At 47.6% G+C, this 24,716-nt stretch overlaps 17 non-coding genes across 17 annotated transcripts; all 17 read left to right on the top strand.

The window, feature by feature from the left end:
• The first annotated feature begins 265 nt into the window (after positions 1 to 265).
• Positions 266 to 456, top strand: LOC142722032 (U2 spliceosomal RNA). Its single transcript, XR_012874362.1, has one exon. It is a non-coding gene; the product is annotated as a U2 spliceosomal RNA (small nuclear RNA).
• A 1,280-nt stretch (positions 457 to 1,736) lies between these two features.
• Positions 1,737 to 1,927, top strand: LOC142722031 (U2 spliceosomal RNA). Its single transcript, XR_012874360.1, has one exon. It is a non-coding gene; the product is annotated as a U2 spliceosomal RNA (small nuclear RNA).
• A 1,288-nt stretch (positions 1,928 to 3,215) lies between these two features.
• On the top strand, positions 3,216 to 3,406 carry LOC142722030 (U2 spliceosomal RNA). Its single transcript, XR_012874359.1, has one exon. It is a non-coding gene; the product is annotated as a U2 spliceosomal RNA (small nuclear RNA).
• Positions 3,407 to 4,694: 1,288 nt separating this feature from the next.
• Positions 4,695 to 4,885, top strand: LOC142722028 (U2 spliceosomal RNA). Its single transcript, XR_012874357.1, has one exon. It is a non-coding gene; the product is annotated as a U2 spliceosomal RNA (small nuclear RNA).
• A 1,304-nt stretch (positions 4,886 to 6,189) lies between these two features.
• On the top strand, positions 6,190 to 6,380 carry LOC142722026 (U2 spliceosomal RNA). Its single transcript, XR_012874356.1, has one exon. It is a non-coding gene; the product is annotated as a U2 spliceosomal RNA (small nuclear RNA).
• Positions 6,381 to 7,688: 1,308 nt separating this feature from the next.
• LOC142722025 (U2 spliceosomal RNA) lies at positions 7,689 to 7,879 on the top strand. Its single transcript, XR_012874355.1, has one exon. It is a non-coding gene; the product is annotated as a U2 spliceosomal RNA (small nuclear RNA).
• Positions 7,880 to 9,191: 1,312 nt separating this feature from the next.
• LOC142722024 (U2 spliceosomal RNA) lies at positions 9,192 to 9,382 on the top strand. Its single transcript, XR_012874354.1, has one exon. It is a non-coding gene; the product is annotated as a U2 spliceosomal RNA (small nuclear RNA).
• A 1,312-nt stretch (positions 9,383 to 10,694) lies between these two features.
• Positions 10,695 to 10,885, top strand: LOC142722023 (U2 spliceosomal RNA). Its single transcript, XR_012874353.1, has one exon. It is a non-coding gene; the product is annotated as a U2 spliceosomal RNA (small nuclear RNA).
• A 1,320-nt stretch (positions 10,886 to 12,205) lies between these two features.
• On the top strand, positions 12,206 to 12,396 carry LOC142722022 (U2 spliceosomal RNA). Its single transcript, XR_012874352.1, has one exon. It is a non-coding gene; the product is annotated as a U2 spliceosomal RNA (small nuclear RNA).
• Positions 12,397 to 13,700: 1,304 nt separating this feature from the next.
• On the top strand, positions 13,701 to 13,891 carry LOC142722021 (U2 spliceosomal RNA). Its single transcript, XR_012874351.1, has one exon. It is a non-coding gene; the product is annotated as a U2 spliceosomal RNA (small nuclear RNA).
• Positions 13,892 to 15,183: 1,292 nt separating this feature from the next.
• On the top strand, positions 15,184 to 15,374 carry LOC142722020 (U2 spliceosomal RNA). Its single transcript, XR_012874349.1, has one exon. It is a non-coding gene; the product is annotated as a U2 spliceosomal RNA (small nuclear RNA).
• Positions 15,375 to 16,662: 1,288 nt separating this feature from the next.
• Positions 16,663 to 16,854, top strand: LOC142722100 (U2 spliceosomal RNA). Its single transcript, XR_012874430.1, has one exon. It is a non-coding gene; the product is annotated as a U2 spliceosomal RNA (small nuclear RNA).
• A 1,292-nt stretch (positions 16,855 to 18,146) lies between these two features.
• On the top strand, positions 18,147 to 18,337 carry LOC142722019 (U2 spliceosomal RNA). Its single transcript, XR_012874348.1, has one exon. It is a non-coding gene; the product is annotated as a U2 spliceosomal RNA (small nuclear RNA).
• Positions 18,338 to 19,621: 1,284 nt separating this feature from the next.
• Positions 19,622 to 19,812, top strand: LOC142722018 (U2 spliceosomal RNA). Its single transcript, XR_012874347.1, has one exon. It is a non-coding gene; the product is annotated as a U2 spliceosomal RNA (small nuclear RNA).
• A 1,300-nt stretch (positions 19,813 to 21,112) lies between these two features.
• LOC142722015 (U2 spliceosomal RNA) lies at positions 21,113 to 21,303 on the top strand. Its single transcript, XR_012874345.1, has one exon. It is a non-coding gene; the product is annotated as a U2 spliceosomal RNA (small nuclear RNA).
• A 1,288-nt stretch (positions 21,304 to 22,591) lies between these two features.
• On the top strand, positions 22,592 to 22,782 carry LOC142722014 (U2 spliceosomal RNA). The gene has a single exon (XR_012874344.1). It is a non-coding gene; the product is annotated as a U2 spliceosomal RNA (small nuclear RNA).
• A 1,304-nt stretch (positions 22,783 to 24,086) lies between these two features.
• LOC142722013 (U2 spliceosomal RNA) lies at positions 24,087 to 24,277 on the top strand. The gene has a single exon (XR_012874343.1). It is a non-coding gene; the product is annotated as a U2 spliceosomal RNA (small nuclear RNA).
• Positions 24,278 to 24,716: the final 439 nt, after the last annotated feature.

Genomic DNA, 24,716 nt, shown 5'->3' with positions numbered 1-24,716 from the left:
CAGTGTTTATCTGCATGGCAGCAGGGCATTTGGGCGTTGCCAGGAAGGCGTTTTTATGTAGATTCCTCCTCTTTCAGCACTGCATTGTGGTGCAAGCAAAAGAAGCAAATCCTGTCTGGCTTCCTCTCCGGCCTTTATTCACCTCCCGTGTAGCTGTGAGTGTGTGAGCCTGCAGGGCCCCAATTGCCTAGAAGTAGGCTGAATCGCTGCAAGGGCTGAACAGCAGTATCGGGCAGGCTCGGGCAACGCGCGGCCCGTTCGGGTTATCGCTTCTCGGCCTTTTGGCTAAGATCAAGTGTAGTATCTGTTCTTATCAGTTTAATATCTGATACGTCCCCTATCTGGGGACCATATATTAAATGGATTTTTAGAACAGGGAGATGGAAATAGAGCTTGCTCTGTCCACTCCACGCATTGACCTGGTATTGCAGTATTTCCAGGACCGGTGCACCCTTTCCTTATGTGTTGACTAAAAGCAGATTCCAAAAGTGTTTTTTGTCTTTGCTATTGTTTCTGTCTTTCTGAAGGGATCTCCCCTTTTAATCCCATTATTTCAACACCTGTTGGACAATGCATGAGTGATAATGAGCTCATTGATTAAATGCAATTAATGAATAGATTGCCACCTCTTGTTGTGTGTCGTCTGTGTTTCTGTGTTTCCGGCATTTCACATTGGAACACCTCATTCACCTTCCTTGTCTTCTCTCCGCCCTCCCTTTTAGGTAAGTTAAAGAGCTGCACCTGAGCCAGCCACTGATTGATTGATTGATTGATTGATTGATTGATTGATTGATTGATGCAGCACAACAGTCAAATAGTGGAGTGGAGTAGGGGAACAGCAAACAGCCAATAAAGCAGCCCGCCCGCTCGCCTGCCCGCCACAATGGACCTACCTGTGTACACTAGATGGATGTGATGGAATGTACTGTCGTCCCTACATTTCAAGAAGAAGTAAGAATTGCAGTTGCAACAAAGCCTTGCTTGCCTACAAAGAGAGCAGCAATTTGGATTTGTTACTATGTTACCTAGAAGAATAACAAACTGTGCAAGGATGGAGGTTGTAGGAGCAAGGAGAAGTTGTCTGTAAAGTTGGTGGATGCCTATTTTCCATTTTGCAGTCCCTTGTCTCCCTCTTGTGGCCTCCTGGAGGCAACTAGCTGTGCAAAAAAAAGACAGCCTGGCGGCCGGCTGTTGCAGTGTTGCCCTCTCAGGCAACACTGAGTGACTGACTGAGCCTCACCGTCTTATATAAAGTTCAGACGGAACTTTGCACGTGTCATAGTGGAGCCCTCAGGATTCCAGAGCCAGCTTTCTGACATCATAATGGGGCCTCAGAGATAAAAGCCTGGGCCCAGGCAGTGTTGGTCAGTGCTGCTCAGCAGGCAGCACTGGACTGGACTGGATTACAGCTGATACAAGGTGTGAAGGAACAAGGGGTGGCTGTGGGCATGCACTTGCTGCCGCTGCCAGTGTTTATCTGCATGGCAGCAGGGCATTTGGGCGTTGCCAGGAAGGCGTTTTTATGTAGATTCCTCCTCTTTCAGCACTGCATTGTGGTGCAAGCAAAAGAAGCAAATCCTGTCTGGCTTCCTCTCCGGCCTTTATTCACCTCCCGTGTAGCTGTGAGTGTGTGAGCCTGCAGGGCCCCATGGAATTGCCTAGAAGTAGGCTGAATCGCTGCAAGGGCTGAACAGCAGTATCGGGCAGGCTCGGGCAACGCGCGGCCCGTTCGGGTTATCGCTTCTCGGCCTTTTGGCTAAGATCAAGTGTAGTATCTGTTCTTATCAGTTTAATATCTGATACGTCCCCTATCTGGGGACCATATATTAAATGGATTTTTAGAACAGGGAGATGGAAATAGAGCTTGCTCTGTCCACTCCACGCATTGACCTGGTATTGCAGTATTTCCAGGACCGGTGCACCCTTTCCTTATGTGTTGACTAAAAGCAGATTCCAAAAGTGTTTTTTGTCTTTGCTATTGTTTCTGTCTTTCTGAAGGGATCTCCCCTTTTAATCCCATTATTTCAACACCTGTTGGACAATGCATGAGTGATAATGAGCTCATTGATTAAATGCAATTAATGAATAGATTGCCACCTCTTGTTGTGTGTCGTCTGTGTTTCTGTGTTTCCGGCATTTCACATTGGAACACCTCATTCACCTTCCTTGTCTTCTCTCCGCCCTCCCTTTTAGGTAAGTTAAAGAGCTGCACCTGAGCCAGCCACTGATTGATTGATTGATTGATTGATTGATTGATTGATTGATTGATTGATTGATGCAGCACAACAGTCAAATAGTGGAGTGGAGTAGGGGAACAGCAAACAGCCAATAAAGCAGCCCACCCGCTCGCCTGCCCGCCACAATGGACCTACCTGTGTACACTAGATGGATGTGATGGAATGTACTGTCGTCCCTACATTTCAAGAAGAAGTAAGAATTGCAGTTGCAACAAAGCCTTGCTTGCCTACAAAGAGAGCAGCAATTTGGATTTGTTACTATGTTACCTAGAAGAATAACAAACTGTGCAAGGATGGAGGTTGTAGGAGCAAGGAGAAGTTGTCTGTAAAGTTGGTGGATGCCTATTTTCCATTTTGCAGTCCCTTGTCTCCCTCTTGTGGCCTCCTGGAGGCAACTAGCTGTGCAAAAAAAAGACAGCCTGGCGGCCGGCTGTTGCAGTGTTGCCCTCTCAGGCAACACTGAGTGACTGACTGAGCCTCACCGTCTTATATAAAGTTCAGACGGAACTTTGCACGTGTCATAGTGGAGCCCTCAGGATTCCAGAGCCAGCTTTCTGACATCATAATGGGGCCTCAGAGATAAAAGCCTGGGCCCAGGCAGTGTTGGTCAGTGCTGCTCAGCAGGCAGCACTGGACTGGACTGGATTACAGCTGATACAAGGTGTGAAGGAACAAGGGGTGGCTGTGGGCATGCACTTGCTGCCGCTGCCAGTGTTTATCTGCATGGCAGCAGGGCATTTGGGGGTTGCCAGGAAGGCGTTTTTATGTAGATTCCTCCTCTTTCAGCACTGCATTGTGGTGCAAGCAAAAGAAGCAAATCCTGTCTGGCTTCCTCTCCGGCCTTTATTCACCTCCCGTGTAGCTGTGAGTGTGTGAGCCTGCAGGGCCCCATGGAATTGCCTAGAAGTAGGCTGAATCGCTGCAAGGGCTGAACAGCAGTATCGGGCAGGCTCGGGCAACGCGCGGCCCGTTCGGGTTATCGCTTCTCGGCCTTTTGGCTAAGATCAAGTGTAGTATCTGTTCTTATCAGTTTAATATCTGATACGTCCCCTATCTGGGGACCATATATTAAATGGATTTTTAGAACAGGGAGATGGAAATAGAGCTTGCTCTGTCCACTCCACGCATTGACCTGGTATTGCAGTATTTCCAGGACCGGTGCACCCTTTCCTTATGTGTTGACTAAAAGCAGATTCCAAAAGTGTTTTTTGTCTTTGCTATTGTTTCTGTCTTTCTGAAGGGATCTCCCCTTTTAATCCCATTATTTCAACACCTGTTGGACAATGCATGAGTGATAATGAGCTCATTGATTAAATGCAATTAATGAATAGATTGCCACCTCTTGTTGTGTGTCGTCTGTGTTTCTGTGTTTCCGGCATTTCACATTGGAACACCTCATTCACCTTCCTTGTCTTCTCTCCGCCCTCCCTTTTAGGTAAGTTAAAGAGCTGCACCTGAGCCAGCCACTGATTGATTGATTGATTGATTGATTGATTGATTGATTGATTGATTGATTGATGCAGCACAACAGTCAAATAGTGGAGTGGAGTAGGGGAACAGCAAACAGCCAATAAAGCAGCCCGCCCGCTCGCCTGCCCGCCACAATGGACCTACCTGTGTACACTAGATGGATGTGATGGAATGTACTGTCGTCCCTACATTTCAAGAAGAAGTAAGAATTGCAGTTGCAACAAAGCCTTGCTTGCCTACAAAGAGAGCAGCAATTTGGATTTGTTACTATGTTACCTAGAAGAATAACAAACTGTGCAAGGATGGAGGTTGTAGGAGCAAGGAGAAGTTGTCTGTAAAGTTGGTGGATGCCTATTTTCCATTTTGCAGTCCCTTGTCTCCCTCTTGTGGCCTCCTGGAGGCAACTAGCTGTGCAAAAAAAAGACAGCCTGGCGGCCGGCTGTTGCAGTGTTGCCCTCTCAGGCAACACTGAGTGACTGACTGAGCCTCACCGTCTTATATAAAGTTCAGACGGAACTTTGCACGTGTCATAGTGGAGCCCTCAGGATTCCAGAGCCAGCTTTCTGACATCATAATGGGGCCTCAGAGATAAAAGCCTGGGCCCAGGCAGTGTTGGTCAGTGCTGCTCAGCAGGCAGCACTGGACTGGACTGGATTACAGCTGATACAAGGTGTGAAGGAACAAGGGGTGGCTGTGGGCATGCACTTGCTGCCGCTGCCAGTGTTTATCTGCATGGCAGCAGGGCATTTGGGCGTTGCCAGGAAGGCGTTTTTATGTAGATTCCTCCTCTTTCAGCACTGCATTGTGGTGCAAGCAAAAGAAGCAAATCCTGTCTGGCTTCCTCTCCGGCCTTTATTCACCTCCCGTGTAGCTGTGAGTGTGTGAGCCTGCAGGGCCCCATGGAATTGCCTAGAAGTAGGCTGAATCGCTGCAAGGGCTGAACAGCAGTATCGGGCAGGCTCGGGCAACGCGCGGCCCGTTCGGGTTATCGCTTCTCGGCCTTTTGGCTAAGATCAAGTGTAGTATCTGTTCTTATCAGTTTAATATCTGATACGTCCCCTATCTGGGGACCATATATTAAATGGATTTTTAGAACAGGGAGATGGAAATAGAGCTTGCTCTGTCCACTCCACGCATTGACCTGGTATTGCAGTATTTCCAGGACCGGTGCACCCTTTCCTTATGTGTTGACTAAAAGCAGATTCCAAAAGTGTTTTTTGTCTTTGCTATTGTTTCTGTCTTTCTGAAGGGATCTCCCCTTTTAATCCCATTATTTCAACACCTGTTGGACAATGCATGAGTGATAATGAGCTCATTGATTAAATGCAATTAATGAATAGATTGCCACCTCTTGTTGTGTGTCGTCTGTGTTTCTGTGTTTCCGGCATTTCACATTGGAACACCTCATTCACCTTCCTTGTCTTCTCTCCGCCCTCCCTTTTAGGTAAGTTAAAGAGCTGCACCTGAGCCAGCCACTGATTGATTGATTGATTGATTGATTGATTGATTGATTGATTGATTGATTGATTGATTGATTGATTGATGCAGCACAACAGTCAAATAGTGGAGTGGAGTAGGGGAACAGCAAACAGCCAATAAAGCAGCCCGCCCGCTCGCCTGCCCGCCACAATGGACCTACCTGTGTACACTAGATGGATGTGATGGAATGTACTGTCGTCCCTACATTTCAAGAAGAAGTAAGAATTGCAGTTGCAACAAAGCCTTGCTTGCCTACAAAGAGAGCAGCAATTTGGATTTGTTACTATGTTACCTAGAAGAATAACAAACTGTGCAAGGATGGAGGTTGTAGGAGCAAGGAGAAGTTGTCTGTAAAGTTGGTGGATGCCTATTTTCCATTTTGCAGTCCCTTGTCTCCCTCTTGTGGCCTCCTGGAGGCAACTAGCTGTGCAAAAAAAAGACAGCCTGGCGGCCGGCTGTTGCAGTGTTGCCCTCTCAGGCAACACTGAGTGACTGACTGAGCCTCACCGTCTTATATAAAGTTCAGACGGAACTTTGCACGTGTCATAGTGGAGCCCTCAGGATTCCAGAGCCAGCTTTCTGACATCATAATGGGGCCTCAGAGATAAAAGCCTGGGCCCAGGCAGTGTTGGTCAGTGCTGCTCAGCAGGCAGCACTGGACTGGACTGGATTACAGCTGATACAAGGTGTGAAGGAACAAGGGGTGGCTGTGGGCATGCACTTGCTGCCGCTGCCAGTGTTTATCTGCATGGCAGCAGGGCATTTGGGCGTTGCCAGGAAGGCGTTTTTATGTAGATTCCTCCTCTTTCAGCACTGCATTGTGGTGCAAGCAAAAGAAGCAAATCCTGTCTGGCTTCCTCTCCGGCCTTTATTCACCTCCCATGTAGCTGTGAGTGTGTGAGCCTGCAGGGCCCCATGGAATTGCCTAGAAGTAGGCTGAATCGCTGCAAGGGCTGAACAGCAGTATCGGGCAGGCTCGGGCAACGCGCGGCCCGTTCGGGTTATCGCTTCTCGGCCTTTTGGCTAAGATCAAGTGTAGTATCTGTTCTTATCAGTTTAATATCTGATACGTCCCCTATCTGGGGACCATATATTAAATGGATTTTTAGAACAGGGAGATGGAAATAGAGCTTGCTCTGTCCACTCCACGCATTGACCTGGTATTGCAGTATTTCCAGGACCGGTGCACCCTTTCCTTATGTGTTGACTAAAAGCAGATTCCAAAAGTGTTTTTTGTCTTTGCTATTGTTTCTGTCTTTCTGAAGGGATCTCCCCTTTTAATCCCATTATTTCAACACCTGTTGGACAATGCATGAGTGATAATGAGCTCATTGATTAAATGCAATTAATGAATAGATTGCCACCTCTTGTTGTGTGTCGTCTGTGTTTCTGTGTTTCCGGCATTTCACATTGGAACACCTCATTCACCTTCCTTGTCTTCTCTCCGCCCTCCCTTTTAGGTAAGTTAAAGAGCTGCACCTGAGCCAGCCACTGATTGATTGATTGATTGATTGATTGATTGATTGATTGATTGATTGATTGATTGATTGATTGATTGATTGATGCAGCACAACAGTCAAATAGTGGAGTGGAGTAGGGGAACAGCAAACAGCCAATAAAGCAGCCCGCCCGCTCGCCTGCCCGCCACAATGGACCTACCTGTGTACACTAGATGGATGTGATGGAATGTACTGTCGTCCCTACATTTCAAGAAGAAGTAAGAATTGCAGTTGCAACAAAGCCTTGCTTGCCTACAAAGAGAGCAGCAATTTGGATTTGTTACTATGTTACCTAGAAGAATAACAAACTGTGCAAGGATGGAGGTTGTAGGAGCAAGGAGAAGTTGTCTGTAAAGTTGGTGGATGCCTATTTTCCATTTTGCAGTCCCTTGTCTCCCTCTTGTGGCCTCCTGGAGGCAACTAGCTGTGCAAAAAAAAGACAGCCTGGCGGCCGGCTGTTGCAGTGTTGCCCTCTCAGGCAACACTGAGTGACTGACTGAGCCTCACCGTCTTATATAAAGTTCAGACGGAACTTTGCACGTGTCATAGTGGAGCCCTCAGGATTCCAGAGCCAGCTTTCTGACATCATAATGGGGCCTCAGAGATAAAAGCCTGGGCCCAGGCAGTGTTGGTCAGTGCTGCTCAGCAGGCAGCACTGGACTGGACTGGATTACAGCTGATACAAGGTGTGAAGGAACAAGGGGTGGCTGTGGGCATGCACTTGCTGCCGCTGCCAGTGTTTATCTGCATGGCAGCAGGGCATTTGGGCGTTGCCAGGAAGGCGTTTTTATGTAGATTCCTCCTCTTTCAGCACTGCATTGTGGTGCAAGCAAAAGAAGCAAATCCTGTCTGGCTTCCTCTCCGGCCTTTATTCACCTCCCGTGTAGCTGTGAGTGTGTGAGCCTGCAGGGCCCCATGGAATTGCCTAGAAGTAGGCTGAATCGCTGCAAGGGCTGAACAGCAGTATCGGGCAGGCTCGGGCAACGCGCGGCCCGTTCGGGTTATCGCTTCTCGGCCTTTTGGCTAAGATCAAGTGTAGTATCTGTTCTTATCAGTTTAATATCTGATACGTCCCCTATCTGGGGACCATATATTAAATGGATTTTTAGAACAGGGAGATGGAAATAGAGCTTGCTCTGTCCACTCCACGCATTGACCTGGTATTGCAGTATTTCCAGGACCGGTGCACCCTTTCCTTATGTGTTGACTAAAAGCAGATTCCAAAAGTGTTTTTTGTCTTTGCTATTGTTTCTGTCTTTCTGAAGGGATCTCCCCTTTTAATCCCATTATTTCAACACCTGTTGGACAATGCATGAGTGATAATGAGCTCATTGATTAAATGCAATTAATGAATAGATTGCCACCTCTTGTTGTGTGTCGTCTGTGTTTCTGTGTTTCCGGCATTTCACATTGGAACACCTCATTCACCTTCCTTGTCTTCTCTCCGCCCTCCCTTTTAGGTAAGTTAAAGAGCTGCACCTGAGCCAGCCACTGATTGATTGATTGATTGATTGATTGATTGATTGATTGATTGATTGATTGATTGATTGATGCAGCACAACAGTCAAATAGTGGAGTGGAGTAGGGGAACAGCAAACAGCCAATAAAGCAGCCCGCCCGCTCGCCTGCTCGCCACAATGGACCTACCTGTGTACACTAGATGGATGTGATGGAATGTACTGTCGTCCCTACATTTCAAGAAGAAGTAAGAATTGCAGTTGCAACAAAGCCTTGCTTGCCTACAAAGAGAGCAGCAATTTGGATTTGTTACTATGTTACCTAGAAGAATAACAAACTGTGCAAGGATGGAGGTTGTAGGAGCAAGGAGAAGTTGTCTGTAAAGTTGGTGGATGCCTATTTTCCATTTTGCAGTCCCTTGTCTCCCTCTTGTGGCCTCCTGGAGGCAACTAGCTGTGCAAAAAAAAGACAGCCTGAAAAAAAGACAGCCTGGCGGCCGGCTGTTGCAGTGTTGCCCTCTCAGGCAACACTGAGTGACTGACTGAGCCTCACCGTCTTATATAAAGTTCAGACGGAACTTTGCACGTGTCATAGTGGAGCCCTCAGGATTCCAGAGCCAGCTTTCTGACATCATAATGGGGCCTCAGAGATAAAAGCCTGGGCCCAGGCAGTGTTGGTCAGTGCTGCTCAGCAGGCAGCACTGGACTGGACTGGATTACAGCTGATACAAGGTGTGAAGGAACAAGGGGTGGCTGTGGGCATGCACTTGCTGCCGCTGCCAGTGTTTATCTGCATGGCAGCAGGGCATTTGGGCGTTGCCAGGAAGGCGTTTTTATGTAGATTCCTCCTCTTTCAGCACTGCATTGTGGTGCAAGCAAAAGAAGCAAATCCTGTCTGGCTTCCTCTCCGGCCTTTATTCACCTCCCGTGTAGCTGTGAGTGTGTGAGCCTGCAGGGCCCCATGGAATTGCCTAGAAGTAGGCTGAATCGCTGCAAGGGCTGAACAGCAGTATCGGGCAGGCTCGGGCAACGCGCGGCCCGTTCGGGTTATCGCTTCTCGGCCTTTTGGCTAAGATCAAGTGTAGTATCTGTTCTTATCAGTTTAATATCTGATACGTCCCCTATCTGGGGACCATATATTAAATGGATTTTTAGAACAGGGAGATGGAAATAGAGCTTGCTCTGTCCACTCCACGCATTGACCTGGTATTGCAGTATTTCCAGGACCGGTGCACCCTTTCCTTATGTGTTGACTAAAAGCAGATTCCAAAAGTGTTTTTTGTCTTTGCTATTGTTTCTGTCTTTCTGAAGGGATCTCCCCTTTTAATCCCATTATTTCAACACCTGTTGGACAATGCATGAGTGATAATGAGCTCATTGATTAAATGCAATTAATGAATAGATTGCCACCTCTTGTTGTGTGTCGTCTGTGTTTCTGTGTTTCCGGCATTTCACATTGGAACACCTCATTCACCTTCCTTGTCTTCTCTCCGCCCTCCCTTTTAGGTAAGTTAAAGAGCTGCACCTGAGCCAGCCACTGATTGATTGATTGATTGATTGATTGATTGATTGATTGATTGATTGATTGATTGATTGATTTATTGATTGATTGATGCAGCACAACAGTCAAATAGTGGAGTGGAGTAGGGGAACAGCAAACAGCCAATAAAGCAGCCCGCCCGCTCGCCTGCCCGCCACAATGGACCTACCTGTGTACACTAGATGGATGTGATGGAATGTACTGTCGTCCCTACATTTCAAGAAGAAGTAAGAATTGCAGTTGCAACAAAGCCTTGCTTGCCTACAAAGAGAGCAGCAATTTGGATTTGTTACTATGTTACCTAGAAGAATAACAAACTGTGCAAGGATGGAGGTTGTAGGAGCAAGGAGAAGTTGCCTGTAAAGTTGGTGGATGCCTATTTTCCATTTTGCAGTCCCTTGTCTCCCTCTTGTGGCCTCCTGGAGGCAACTAGCTGTGCAAAAAAAAGACAGCCTGGCGGCCGGCTGTTGCAGTGTTGCCCTCTCAGGCAACACTGAGTGACTGACTGAGCCTCACCGTCTTATATAAAGTTCAGACGGAACTTTGCACGTGTCATAGTGGAGCCCTCAGGATTCCAGAGCCAGCTTTCTGACATCATAATGGGGCCTCAGAGATAAAAGCCTGGGCCCAGGCAGTGTTGGTCAGTGCTGCTCAGCAGGCAGCACTGGACTGGACTGGATTACAGCTGATACAAGGTGTGAAGGAACAAGGGGTGGCTGTGGGCATGCACTTGCTGCCGCTGCCAGTGTTTATCTGCATGGCAGCAGGGCATTTGGGCGTTGCCAGGAAGGCGTTTTTATGTAGATTCCTCCTCTTTCAGCACTGCATTGTGGTGCAAGCAAAAGAAGCAAATCCTGTCTGGCTTCCTCTCCGGCCTTTATTCACCTCCCGTGTAGCTGTGAGTGTGTGAGCCTGCAGGGCCCCATGGAATTGCCTAGAAGTAGGCTGAATCGCTGCAAGGGCTGAACAGCAGTATCGGGCAGGCTCGGGCAACGCGCGGCCCGTTCGGGTTATCGCTTCTCGGCCTTTTGGCTAAGATCAAGTGTAGTATCTGTTCTTATCAGTTTAATATCTGATACGTCCCCTATCTGGGGACCATATATTAAATGGATTTTTAGAACAGGGAGATGGAAATAGAGCTTGCTCTGTCCACTCCACGCATTGACCTGGTATTGCAGTATTTCCAGGACCGGTGCACCCTTTCCTTATGTGTTGACTAAAAGCAGATTCCAAAAGTGTTTTTTGTCTTTGCTATTGTTTCTGTCTTTCTGAAGGGATCTCCCCTTTTAATCCCATTATTTCAACACCTGTTGGACAATGCATGAGTGATAATGAGCTCATTGATTAAATGCAATTAATGAATAGATTGCCACCTCTTGTTGTGTGTCGTCTGTGTTTCTGTGTTTCCGGCATTTCACATTGGAACACCTCATTCACCTTCCTTGTCTTCTCTCCGCCCTCCCTTTTAGGTAAGTTAAAGAGCTGCACCTGAGCCAGCCACTGATTGATTGATTGATTGATTGATTGATTGATTGATTGATTGATTGATTGATTGATTGATTGATTGATTTATTGATTGATTGATGCAGCACAACAGTCAAATAGTGGAGTGGAGTAGGGGAACAGCAAACAGCCAATAAAGCAGCCCGCCCGCTCGCCTGCCCGCCACAATGGACCTACCTGTGTACACTAGATGGATGTGATGGAATGTACTGTCGTCCCTACATTTCAAGAAGAAGTAAGAATTGCAGTTGCAACAAAGCCTTGCTTGCCTACAAAGAGAGCAGCAATTTGGATTTGTTACTATGTTACCTAGAAGAATAACAAACTGTGCAAGGATGGAGGTTGTAGGAGCAAGGAGAAGTTGCCTGTAAAGTTGGTGGATGCCTATTTTCCATTTTGCAGTCCCTTGTCTCCCTCTTGTGGCCTCCTGGAGGCAACTAGCTGTGCAAAAAAAAGACAGCCTGGCGGCCGGCTGTTGCAGTGTTGCCCTCTCAGGCAACACTGAGTGACTGACTGAGCCTCACCGTCTTATATAAAGTTCAGACGGAACTTTGCACGTGTCATAGTGGAGCCCTCAGGATTCCAGAGCCAGCTTTCTGACATCATAATGGGGCCTCAGAGATAAAAGCCTGGGCCCAGGCAGTGTTGGTCAGTGCTGCTCAGCAGGCAGCACTGGACTGGACTGGATTACAGCTGATACAAGGTGTGAAGGAACAAGGGGTGGCTGTGGGCATGCACTTGCTGCCGCTGCCAGTGTTTATCTGCATGGCAGCAGGGCATTTGGGCGTTGCCAGGAAGGCGTTTTTATGTAGATTCCTCCTCTTTCAGCACTGCATTGTGGTGCAAGCAAAAGAAGCAAATCCTGTCTGGCTTCCTCTCCGGCCTTTATTCACCTCCCGTGTAGCTGTGAGTGTGTGAGCCTGCAGGGCCCCATGGAATTGCCTAGAAGTAGGCTGAATCGCTGCAAGGGCTGAACAGCAGTATCGGGCAGGCTCGGGCAACGCGCGGCCCGTTCGGGTTATCGCTTCTCGGCCTTTTGGCTAAGATCAAGTGTAGTATCTGTTCTTATCAGTTTAATATCTGATACGTCCCCTATCTGGGGACCATATATTAAATGGATTTTTAGAACAGGGAGATGGAAATAGAGCTTGCTCTGTCCACTCCACGCATTGACCTGGTATTGCAGTATTTCCAGGACCGGTGCACCCTTTCCTTATGTGTTGACTAAAAGCAGATTCCAAAAGTGTTTTTTGTCTTTGCTATTGTTTCTGTCTTTCTGAAGGGATCTCCCCTTTTAATCCCATTATTTCAACACCTGTTGGACAATGCATGAGTGATAATGAGCTCATTGATTAAATGCAATTAATGAATAGATTGCCACCTCTTGTTGTGTGTCGTCTGTGTTTCTGTGTTTCCGGCATTTCACATTGGAACACCTCATTCACCTTCCTTGTCTTCTCTCCGCCCTCCCTTTTAGGTAAGTTAAAGAGCTGCACCTGAGCCAGCCACTGATTGATTGATTGATTGATTGATTGATTGATTGATTGATTGATTGATTGATTTATTGATTGATTGATGCAGCACAACAGTCAAATAGTGGAGTGGAGTAGGGGAACAGCAAACAGCCAATAAAGCAGCCCGCCCGCTCGCCTGCCCGCCACAATGGACCTACCTGTGTACACTAGATGGATGTGATGGAATGTACTGTCGTCCCTACATTTCAAGAAGAAGTAAGAATTGCAGTTGCAACAAAGCCTTGCTTGCCTACAAAGAGAGCAGCAATTTGGATTTGTTACTATGTTACCTAGAAGAATAACAAACTGTGCAAGGATGGAGGTTGTAGGAGCAAGGAGAAGTTGCCTGTAAAGTTGGTGGATGCCTATTTTCCATTTTGCAGTCCCTTGTCTCCCTCTTGTGGCCTCCTGGAGGCAACTAGCTGTGCAAAAAAAAGACAGCCTGGCGGCCGGCTGTTGCAGTGTTGCCCTCTCAGGCAACACTGAGTGACTGACTGAGCCTCACCGTCTTATATAAAGTTCAGACGGAACTTTGCACGTGTCATAGTGGAGCCCTCAGGATTCCAGAGCCAGCTTTCTGACATCATAATGGGGCCTCAGAGATAAAAGCCTGGGCCCAGGCAGTGTTGGTCAGTGCTGCTCAGCAGGCAGCACTGGACTGGACTGGATTACAGCTGATACAAGGTGTGAAGGAACAAGGGGTGGCTGTGGGCATGCACTTGCTGCCGCTGCCAGTGTTTATCTGCATGGCAGCAGGGCATTTGGGCGTTGCCAGGAAGGCGTTTTTATGTAGATTCCTCCTCTTTCAGCACTGCATTGTGGTGCAAGCAAAAGAAGCAAATCCTGTCTGGCTTCCTCTCCGGCCTTTATTCACCTCCCGTGTAGCTGTGAGTGTGTGAGCCTGCAGGGCCCCATGGAATTGCCTAGAAGTAGGCTGAATCGCTGCAAGGGCTGAACAGCAGTATCGGGCAGGCTCGGGCAACGCGCGGCCCGTTCGGGTTATCGCTTCTCGGCCTTTTGGCTAAGATCAAGTGTAGTATCTGTTCTTATCAGTTTAATATCTGATACGTCCCCTATCTGGGGACCATATATTAAATGGATTTTTAGAACAGGGAGATGGAAATAGAGCTTGCTCTGTCCACTCCACGCATTGACCTGGTATTGCAGTATTTCCAGGACCGGTGCACCCTTTCCTTATGTGTTGACTAAAAGCAGATTCCAAAAGTGTTTTTTGTCTTTGCTATTGTTTCTGTCTTTCTGAAGGGATCTCCCCTTTTAATCCCATTATTTCAACACCTGTTGGACAATGCATGAGTGATAATGAGCTCATTGATTAAATGCAATTAATGAATAGATTGCCACCTCTTGTTGTGTGTCGTCTGTGTTTCTGTGTTTCCGGCATTTCACATTGGAACACCTCATTCACCTTCCTTGTCTTCTCTCCGCCCTCCCTTTTAGGTAAGTTAAAGAGCTGCACCTGAGCCAGCCACTGATTGATTGATTGATTGATTGATTGATTGATTGATTGATTGATTGATTGATTGATGCAGCACAACAGTCAAATAGTGGAGTGGAGTAGGGGAACAGCAAACAGCCAATAAAGCAGCCCGCCCGCTCGCCTGCCCGCCACAATGGACCTACCTGTGTACACTAGATGGATGTGATGGAATGTACTGTCGTCCCTACATTTCAAGAAGAAGTAAGAATTGCAGTTGCAACAAAGCCTTGCTTGCCTACAAAGAGAGCAGCAATTTGGATTTGTTACTATGTTACCTAGAAGAATAACAAACTGTGCAAGGATGGAGGTTGTAGGAGCAAGGAGAAGTTGTCTGTAAAGTTGGTGGATGCCTATTTTCCATTTTGCAGTCCCTTGTCTCCCTCTTGTGGCCTCCTGGAGGCAACTAGCTGTGCAAAAAAAAGACAGCCTGGCGGCCGGCTGTTGCAGTGTTGCCCTCTCAGGCAACACTGAGTGACTGACTGAGCCTCACCGTCTTATATAAAGTTCAGACGGAACTTTGCACGTGTCATAGTGGAGCCCTCAGGATTCCAGAGCCAGCTTTCTGACATCATAATGGGGCCTCAGAGATAAAAGCCTGGGCCCAGGCAGTGTTGGTCAGTGCTGCTCAGCAGGCAGCACTGGACTGGACTGGATTACAGCTGATACAAGGTGTGAAGGAACAAGGGGTGGCTGTGGGCATGCACTTGCTGCCGCTGCCAGTGTTTATCTGCATGGCAGCAGGGCATTTGGGCGTTGCCAGGAAGGCGTTTTTATGTAGATTCCTCCTCTTTCAGCACTGCATTGTGGTGCAAGCAAAAGAAGCAAATCCTGTCTGGCTTCCTCTCCGGCCTTTATTCACCTCCCGTGTAGCTGTGAGTGTGTGAGCCTGCAGGGCCCCATGGAATTGCCTAGAAGTAGGCTGAATCGCTGCAAGGGCTGAACAGCAGTATCGGGCAGGCTCGGGCAACGCGCGGCCCGTTCGGGTTATCGCTTCTCGGCCTTTTGGCTAAGATCAAGTGTAGTATCTGTTCTTATCAGTTTAATATCTGATACGTCCCCTATCTGGGGACCATATATTAAATGGATTTTTAGAACAGGGAGATGGAAATAGAGCTTGCTCTGTCCACTCCACGCATTGACCTGGTATTGCAGTATTTCCAGGACCGGTGCACCCTTTCCTTATGTGTTGACTAAAAGCAGATTCCAAAAGTGTTTTTTGTCTTTGCTATTGTTTCTGTCTTTCTGAAGGGATCTCCCCTTTTAATCCCATTATTTCAACACCTGTTGGACAATGCATGAGTGATAATGAGCTCATTGATTAAATGCAATTAATGAATAGATTGCCACCTCTTGTTGTGTGTCGTCTGTGTTTCTGTGTTTCCGGCATTTCACATTGGAACACCTCATTCACCTTCCTTGTCTTCTCTCCGCCCTCCCTTTTAGGTAAGTTAAAGAGCTGCACCTGAGCCAGCCACTGATTGATTGATTGATTGATTGATTGATTGATTGATTGATTGATTGATTGATGCAGCACAACAGTCAAATAGTGGAGTGGAGTAGGGGAACAGCAAACAGCCAATAAAGCAGCCCGCCCGCTCGCCTGCCCGCCACAATGGACCTACCTGTGTACACTAGATGGATGTGATGGAATGTACTGTCGTCCCTACATTTCAAGAAGAAGTAAGAATTGCAGTTGCAACAAAGCCTTGCTTGCCTACAAAGAGAGCAGCAATTTGGATTTGTTACTATGTTACCTAGAAGAATAACAAACTGTGCAAGGATGGAGGTTGTAGGAGCAAGGAGAAGTTGTCTGTAAAGTTGGTGGATGCCTATTTTCCATTTTGCAGTCCCTTGTCTCCCTCTTGTGGCCTCCTGGAGGCAACTAGCTGTGCAAAAAAAAGACAGCCTGGCGGCCGGCTGTTGCAGTGTTGCCCTCTCAGGCAACACTGAGTGACTGACTGAGCCTCACCGTCTTATATAAAGTTCAGACGGAACTTTGCACGTGTCATAGTGGAGCCCTCAGGATTCCAGAGCCAGCTTTCTGACATCATAATGGGGCCTCAGAGATAAAAGCCTGGGCCCAGGCAGTGTTGGTCAGTGCTGCTCAGCAGGCAGCACTGGACTGGACTGGATTACAGCTGATACAAGGTGTGAAGGAACAAGGGGTGGCTGTGGGCATGCACTTGCTGCCGCTGCCAGTGTTTATCTGCATGGCAGCAGGACATTTGGGCGTTGCCAGGAAGGCGTTTTTATGTAGATTCCTCCTCTTTCAGCACTGCATTGTGGTGCAAGCAAAAGAAGCAAATCCTGTCTGGCTTCCTCTCCGGCCTTTATTCACCTCCCGTGTAGCTGTGAGTGTGTGAGCCTGCAGGGCCCCATGGAATTGCCTAGAAGTAGGCTGAATCGCTGCAAGGGCTGAACAGCAGTATCGGGCAGGCTCGGGCAACGCGCGGCCCGTTCGGGTTATCGCTTCTCGGCCTTTTGGCTAAGATCAAGTGTAGTATCTGTTCTTATCAGTTTAATATCTGATACGTCCCCTATCTGGGGACCATATATTAAATGGATTTTTTAGAACAGGGAGATGGAAATAGAGCTTGCTCTGTCCACTCCACGCATTGACCTGGTATTGCAGTATTTCCAGGACCGGTGCACCCTTTCCTTATGTGTTGACTAAAAGCAGATTCCAAAAGTGTTTTTTGTCTTTGCTATTGTTTCTGTCTTTCTGAAGGGATCTCCCCTTTTAATCCCATTATTTCAACACCTGTTGGACAATGCATGAGTGATAATGAGCTCATTGATTAAATGCAATTAATGAATAGATTGCCACCTCTTGTTGTGTGTCGTCTGTGTTTCTGTGTTTCCGGCATTTCACATTGGAACACCTCATTCACCTTCCTTGTCTTCTCTCCGCCCTCCCTTTTAGGTAAGTTAAAGAGCTGCACCTGAGCCAGCCACTGATTGATTGATTGATTGATTGATTGATTGATTGATTGATTGATTGATTGATTGATGCAGCACAACAGTCAAATAGTGGAGTGGAGTAGGGGAACAGCAAACAGCCAATAAAGCAGCCCGCCCGCTCGCCTGCCCGCCACAATGGACCTACCTGTGTACACTAGATGGATGTGATGGAATGTACTGTCGTCCCTACATTTCAAGAAGAAGTAAGAATTGCAGTTGCAACAAAGCCTTGCTTGCCTACAAAGAGAGCAGCAATTTGGATTTGTTACTATGTTACCTAGAAGAATAACAAACTGTGCAAGGATGGAGGTTGTAGGAGCAAGGAGAAGTTGTCTGTAAAGTTGGTGGATGCCTATTTTCCATTTTGCAGTCCCTTGTCTCCCTCTTGTGGCCTCCTGGAGGCAACTAGCTGTGCAAAAAAAAGACAGCCTGGCGGCCGGCTGTTGCAGTGTTGCCCTCTCAGGCAACACTGAGTGACTGACTGAGCCTCACCGTCTTATATAAAGTTCAGACGGAACTTTGCACGTGTCATAGTGGAGCCCTCAGGATTCCAGAGCCAGCTTTCTGACATCATAATGGGGCCTCAGAGATAAAAGCCTGGGCTCAGGCAGTGTTGGTCAGTGCTGCTCAGCAGGCAGCACTGGACTGGACTGGATTACAGCTGATACAAGGTGTGAAGGAACAAGGGGTGGCTGTGGGCATGCACTTGCTGCCGCTGCCAGTGTTTATCTGCATGGCAGCAGGGCATTTGGGCGTTGCCAGGAAGGCGTTTTTATGTAGATTCCTCCTCTTTCAGCACTGCATTGTGGTGCAAGCAAAAGAAGCAAATCCTGTCTGGCTTCCTCTCCGGCCTTTATTCACCTCCCGTGTAGCTGTGAGTGTGTGAGCCTGCAGGGCCCCATGGAATTGCCTAGAAGTAGGCTGAATCGCTGCAAGGGCTGAACAGCAGTATCGGGCAGGCTCGGGCAACGCGCGGCCCGTTCGGGTTATCGCTTCTCGGCCTTTTGGCTAAGATCAAGTGTAGTATCTGTTCTTATCAGTTTAATATCTGATACGTCCCCTATCTGGGGACCATATATTAAATGGATTTTTAGAACAGGGAGATGGAAATAGAGCTTGCTCTGTCCACTCCACGCATTGACCTGGTATTGCAGTATTTCCAGGACCGGTGCACCCTTTCCTTATGTGTTGACTAAAAGCAGATTCCAAAAGTGTTTTTTGTCTTTGCTATTGTTTCTGTCTTTCTGAAGGGATCTCCCCTTTTAATCCCATTATTTCAACACCTGTTGGACAATGCATGAGTGATAATGAGCTCATTGATTAAATGCAATTAATGAATAGATTGCCACCTCTTGTTGTGTGTCGTCTGTGTTTCTGTGTTTCCGGCATTTCACATTGGAACACCTCATTCACCTTCCTTGTCTTCTCTCCGCCCTCCCTTTTAGGTAAGTTAAAGAGCTGCACCTGAGCCAGCCACTGATTGATTGATTGATTGATTGATTGATTGATTGATTGATTGATTGATGCAGCACAACAGTCAAATAGTGGAGTGGAGTAGGGGAACAGCAAACAGCCAATAAAGCAGCCCGCCCGCTCGCCTGCCCGCCACAATGGACCTACCTGTGTACACTAGATGGATGTGATGGAATGTACTGTCGTCCCTACATTTCAAGAAGAAGTAAGAATTGCAGTTGCAACAAAGCCTTGCTTGCCTACAAAGAGAGCAGCAATTTGGATTTGTTACTATGTTACCTAGAAGAATAACAAACTGTGCAAGGATGGAGGTTGTAGGAGCAAGGAGAAGTTGTCTGTAAAGTTGGTGGATGCCTATTTTCCATTTTGCAGTCCCTTGTCTCCCTCTTGTGGCCTCCTGGAGGCAACTAGCTGTGCAAAAAAAAGACAGCCTGGCGGCCGGCTGTTGCAGTGTTGCCCTCTCAGGCAACACTGAGTGACTGACTGAGCCTCACCGTCTTATATAAAGTTCAGACGGAACTTTGCACGTGTCATAGTGGAGCCCTCAGGATTCCAGAGCCAGCTTTCTGACATCATAATGGGGCCTCAGAGATAAAAGCCTGGGCCCAGGCAGTGTTGGTCAGTGCTGCTCAGCAGGCAGCACTGGACTGGACTGGATTACAGCTGATACAAGGTGTGAAGGAACAAGGGGTGGCTGTGGGCATGCACTTGCTGCCGCTGCCAGTGTTTATCTGCATGGCAGCAGGGCATTTGGGCGTTGCCAGGAAGGCGTTTTTATGTAGATTCCTCCTCTTTCAGCACTGCATTGTGGTGCAAGCAAAAGAAGCAAATCCTGTCTGGCTTCCTCTCCGGCCTTTATTCACCTCCCGTGTAGCTGTGAGTGTGTGAGCCTGCAGGGCCCCATGGAATTGCCTAGAAGTAGGCTGAATCGCTGCAAGGGCTGAACAGCAGTATCGGGCAGGCTCGGGCAACGCGCGGCCCGTTCGGGTTATCGCTTCTCGGCCTTTTGGCTAAGATCAAGTGTAGTATCTGTTCTTATCAGTTTAATATCTGATACGTCCCCTATCTGGGGACCATATATTAAATGGATTTTTAGAACAGGGAGATGGAAATAGAGCTTGCTCTGTCCACTCCACGCATTGACCTGGTATTGCAGTATTTCCAGGACCGGTGCACCCTTTCCTTATGTGTTGACTAAAAGCAGATTCCAAAAGTGTTTTTTGTCTTTGCTATTGTTTCTGTCTTTCTGAAGGGATCTCCCCTTTTAATCCCATTATTTCAACACCTGTTGGACAATGCATGAGTGATAATGAGCTCATTGATTAAATGCAATTAATGAATAGATTGCCACCTCTTGTTGTGTGTCGTCTGTGTTTCTGTGTTTCCGGCATTTCACATTGGAACACCTCATTCACCTTCCTTGTCTTCTCTCCGCCCTCCCTTTTAGGTAAGTTAAAGAGCTGCACCTGAGCCAGCCACTGATTGATTGATTGATTGATTGATTGATTGATTGATTGATTGATTGATTGATTGATTGATTGATGCAGCACAACAGTCAAATAGTGGAGTGGAGTAGGGGAACAGCAAACAGCCAATAAAGCAGCCCGCCCGCTCGCCTGCCCGCCACAATGGACCTACCTGTGTACACTAGATGGATGTGATGGAATGTACTGTCGTCCCTACATTTCAAGAAGAAGTAAGAATTGCAGTTGCAACAAAGCCTTGCTTGCCTACAAAGAGAGCAGCAATTTGGATTTGTTACTATGTTACCTAGAAGAATAACAAACTGTGCAAGGATGGAGGTTGTAGGAGCAAGGAGAAGTTGTCTGTAAAGTTGGTGGATGCCTATTTTCCATTTTGCAGTCCCTTGTCTCCCTCTTGTGGCCTCCTGGAGGCAACTAGCTGTGCAAAAAAAAGACAGCCTGGCGGCCGGCTGTTGCAGTGTTGCCCTCTCAGGCAACACTGAGTGACTGACTGAGCCTCACCGTCTTATATAAAGTTCAGACGGAACTTTGCACGTGTCATAGTGGAGCCCTCAGGATTCCAGAGCCAGCTTTCTGACATCATAATGGGGCCTCAGACATAAAAGCCTGGGCCCAGGCAGTGTTGGTCAGTGCTGCTCAGCAGGCAGCACTGGACTGGACTGGATTACAGCTGATACAAGGTGTGAAGGAACAAGGGGTGGCTGTGGGCATGCACTTGCTGCCGCTGCCAGTGTTTATCTGCATGGCAGCAGGGCATTTGGGCGTTGCCAGGAAGGCGTTTTTATGTAGATTCCTCCTCTTTCAGCACTGCATTGTGGTGCAAGCAAAAGAAGCAAATCCTGTCTGGCTTCCTCTCCGGCCTTTATTCACCTCCCGTGTAGCTGTGAGTGTGTGAGCCTGCAGGGCCCCATGGAATTGCCTAGAAGTAGGCTGAATCGCTGCAAGGGCTGAACAGCAGTATCGGGCAGGCTCGGGCAACGCGCGGCCCGTTCGGGTTATCGCTTCTCGGCCTTTTGGCTAAGATCAAGTGTAGTATCTGTTCTTATCAGTTTAATATCTGATACGTCCCCTATCTGGGGACCATATATTAAATGGATTTTTAGAACAGGGAGATGGAAATAGAGCTTGCTCTGTCCACTCCACGCATTGACCTGGTATTGCAGTATTTCCAGGACCGGTGCACCCTTTCCTTATGTGTTGACTAAAAGCAGATTCCAAAAGTGTTTTTTGTCTTTGCTATTGTTTCTGTCTTTCTGAAGGGATCTCCCCTTTTAATCCCATTATTTCAACACCTGTTGGACAATGCATGAGTGATAATGAGCTCATTGATTAAATGCAATTAATGAATAGATTGCCACCTCTTGTTGTGTGTCGTCTGTGTTTCTGTGTTTCCGGCATTTCACATTGGAACACCTCATTCACCTTCCTTGTCTTCTCTCCGCCCTCCCTTTTAGGTAAGTTAAAGAGCTGCACCTGAGCCAGCCACTGATTGATTGATTGATTGATTGATTGATTGATTGATTGATTGATTGATTGATGCAGCACAACAGTCAAATAGTGGAGTGGAGTAGGGGAACAGCAAACAGCCAATAAAGCAGCCCGCCCGCTCGCCTGCCCGCCACAATGGACCTACCTGTGTACACTAGATGGATGTGATGGAATGTACTGTCGTCCCTACATTTCAAGAAGAAGTAAGAATTGCAGTTGCAACAAAGCCTTGCTTGCCTACAAAGAGAGCAGCAATTTGGATTTGTTACTATGTTACCTAGAAGAATAACAAACTGTGCAAGGATGGAGGTTGTAGGAGCAAGGAGAAGTTGTCTGTAAAGTTGGTGGATGCCTATTTTCCATTTTGCAGTCCCTTGTCTCCCTCTTGTGGCCTCCTGGAGGCAACTAGCTGTGCAAAAAAAAGACAGCCTGGCGGCCGGCTGTTGCAGTGTTGCCCTCTCAGGCAACACTGAGTGACTGACTGAGCCTCACCGTCTTATATAAAGTTCAGACGGAACTTTGCACGTGTCATAGTGGAGCCCTCAGGATTCCAGAGCCAGCTTTCTGACATCATAATGGGGCCTCAGAGATAAAAGCCTGGGCCCAGGCAGTGTTGGTCAGTGCTGCTCAGCAGGCAGCACTGGACTGGACTGGATTACAGCTGATACAAGGTGTGAAGGAACAAGGGGTGGCTGTGGGCATGCACTTGCTGCCGCTGCCAGTGTTTATCTGCATGGCAGCAGGGCATTTGGGCGTTGCCAGGAAGGCGTTTTTATGTAGATTCCTCCTCTTTCAGCACTGCATTGTGGTGCAAGCAAAAGAAGCAAATCCTGTCTGGCTTCCTCTCCGGCCTTTATTCACCTCCCGTGTAGCTGTGAGTGTGTGAGCCTGCAGGGCCCCATGGAATTGCCTAGAAGTAGGCTGAATCGCTGCAAGGGCTGAACAGCAGTATCGGGCAGGCTCGGGCAACGCGCGGCCCGTTCGGGTTATCGCTTCTCGGCCTTTTGGCTAAGATCAAGTGTAGTATCTGTTCTTATCAGTTTAATATCTGATACGTCCCCTATCTGGGGACCATATATTAAATGGATTTTTAGAACAGGGAGATGGAAATAGAGCTTGCTCTGTCCACTCCACGCATTGACCTGGTATTGCAGTATTTCCAGGACCGGTGCACCCTTTCCTTATGTGTTGACTAAAAGCAGATTCCAAAAGTGTTTTTTGTCTTTGCTATTGTTTCTGTCTTTCTGAAGGGATCTCCCCTTTTAATCCCATTATTTCAACACCTGTTGGACAATGCATGAGTGATAATGAGCTCATTGATTAAATGCAATTAATGAATAGATTGCCACCTCTTGTTGTGTGTCGTCTGTGTTTCTGTGTTTCCGGCATTTCACATTGGAACACCTCATTCACCTTCCTTGTCTTCTCTCCGCCCTCCCTTTTAGGTAAGTTAAAGAGCTGCACCTGAGCCAGCCACTGATTGATTGATTGATTGATTGATTGATTGATTGATTGATTGATTGATTGATTGATTGATTGATTGATGCAGCACAACAGTCAAATAGTGGAGTGGAGTAGGGGAACAGCAAACAGCCAATAAAGCAGCCCGCCCGCTCGCCTGCCCGCCACAATGGACCTACCTGTGTACACTAGATGGATGTGATGGAATGTACTGTCGTCCCTACATTTCAAGAAGAAGTAAGAATTGCAGTTGCAACAAAGCCTTGCTTGCCTACAAAGAGAGCAGCAATTTGGATTTGTTACTATGTTACCTAGAAGAATAACAAACTGTGCAAGGATGGAGGTTGTAGGAGCAAGGAGAAGTTGTCTGTAAAGTTGGTGGATGCCTATTTTCCATTTTGCAGTCCCTTGTCTCCCTCTTGTGGCCTCCTGGAGGCAACTAGCTGTGCAAAAAAAAGACAGCCTGGCGGCCGGCTGTTGCAGTGTTGCCCTCTCAGGCAACACTGAGTGACTGACTGAGCCTCACCGTCTTATATAAAGTTCAGACGGAACTTTGCACGTGTCATAGTGGAGCCCTCAGGATTCCAGAGCCAGCTTTCTGACATCATAATGGGGCCTCAGAGATAAAAGCCTGGGCCCAGGCAGTGTTGGTCAGTGCTGCTCAGCAGGCAGCACTGGACTGGACTGGATTACAGCTGATACAAGGTGTGAAGGAACAAGGGGTGGCTGTGGGCATGCACTTGCTGCCGCTGCCAGTGTTTATCTGCATGGCAGCAGGGCATTTGGGCGTTGCCAGGAAGGCGTTTTTATGTAGATTCCTCCTCTTTCAGCACTGCATTGTGGTGCAAGCAAAAGAAGCAAATCCTGTCTGGCTTCCTCTCCGGCCTTTATTCACCTCCCGTGTAGCTGTGAGTGTGTGAGCCTGCAGGGCCCCATGGAATTGCCTAGAAGTAGGCTGAATCGCTGCAAGGGCTGAACAGCAGTATCGGGCAGGCTCGGGCAACGCGCGGCCCGTTCGGGTTATCGCTTCTCGGCCTTTTGGCTAAGATCAAGTGTAGTATCTGTTCTTATCAGTTTAATATCTGATACGTCCCCTATCTGGGGACCATATATTAAATGGATTTTTAGAACAGGGAGATGGAAATAGAGCTTGCTCTGTCCACTCCACGCATTGACCTGGTATTGCAGTATTTCCAGGACCGGTGCACCCTTTCCTTATGTGTTGACTAAAAGCAGATTCCAAAAGTGTTTTTTGTCTTTGCTATTGTTTCTGTCTTTCTGAAGGGATCTCCCCTTTTAATCCCATTATTTCAACACCTGTTGGACAATGCATGAGTGATAATGAGCTCATTGATTAAATGCAATTAATGAATAGATTGCCACCTCTTGTTGTGTGTCGTCTGTGTTTCTGTGTTTCCGGCATTTCACATTGGAACACCTCATTCACCTTCCTTGTCTTCTCTCCGCCCTCCCTTTTAGGTAAGTTAAAGAGCTGCACCTGAGCCAGCCACTGATTGATTGATTGATTGATTGATTGATTGATTGATTGATTGATTGATTGATGCAGCACAACAGTCAAATAGTGGAGTGGAGTAGGGGAACAGCAAACAGCCAATAAAGCAGCCCGCCCGCTCGCCTGCCCGCCACAATGG

The sequence above is a fragment of the Rhinoderma darwinii genome, unplaced genomic scaffold (assembly GCF_050947455.1).
Source record: "Rhinoderma darwinii isolate aRhiDar2 unplaced genomic scaffold, aRhiDar2.hap1 Scaffold_530, whole genome shotgun sequence".
In the NCBI taxonomy this organism is placed as follows: Eukaryota; Metazoa; Chordata; class Amphibia; order Anura; family Rhinodermatidae; genus Rhinoderma; species Rhinoderma darwinii.
Note: the sequence above shows the minus strand (reverse complement) of the source record. Positions and strands in the feature narration are given on the sequence as shown.